This window comes from Triticum aestivum, chromosome 6A (genome assembly GCF_018294505.1).
Source record: "Triticum aestivum cultivar Chinese Spring chromosome 6A, IWGSC CS RefSeq v2.1, whole genome shotgun sequence".
Taxonomy (NCBI): domain Eukaryota; kingdom Viridiplantae; phylum Streptophyta; class Magnoliopsida; order Poales; family Poaceae; genus Triticum; species Triticum aestivum.
Genome location: NC_057809.1, coordinates 278,256,433 through 278,257,195, shown reverse-complemented (window position 1 = coordinate 278,257,195; position 763 = coordinate 278,256,433).

Sequence of the window (763 nt, the reverse complement as noted above, 5' to 3'; positions counted from 1 at the left end):
GGCCGCCCCCGCGCATTGCCATCGGTGGGTCACCTCATCACCACTCGGCCGCCCCGCGCATCGCCATCGGTGGGTCACCTCATCACCACTCGGGCGCCCTGCGCGTCGCCACTCGGTTGGTCACCTCATCACCACTCAGACGCCCGCGCGTCGCCACTCGGTGTGTCATCTCATCACCACTCGGCCGCGCCACGCGTCACCATTTGGTTGGTCGCCTTATCACCACTCGGAAGCCCCGTGCATAGCCACTCCGCGGGACGCGTCAACTTCACTCGCACGCCCCGCGTGTCGTCACTCCACGGGACGTGTCTACCTCACTCGGACGCCCCGCGCCTCATCCCTCTGCAGGACACGTCTACTTCACCCGGACGTCCCGCAGATCGTCACTCCGCGGGACACGTTTACTTCACCCGGTCGCCCCGCGCATCGTCACTCCGTGGGACGCGTCTACTTCACACGGACGCTCCGTGCATCGTCACTCCGCTGGACGCGTCTACTTCACTCGGATGCCCCGCGCATCGCCACTTGGTTGGTAACCTAATCACCACTCGACCGCCCGCGGGTCGCCACTTGGTTGGCCACGTCATCACCACTCGGCCGCCCCGCGCGTCGCCATCAGTTGGTCACCTCATCACCACTTGGCCACCCCGTGCGTCGCCATCAGTTGGTCACCTCATCACCACTCGCCCGCCCCGTGTGTCGCCACTTGGTTGGTCACCTCATCACCACTTAGCCGCCCCGCGCGTCCCCAGTGGTTGGTCAC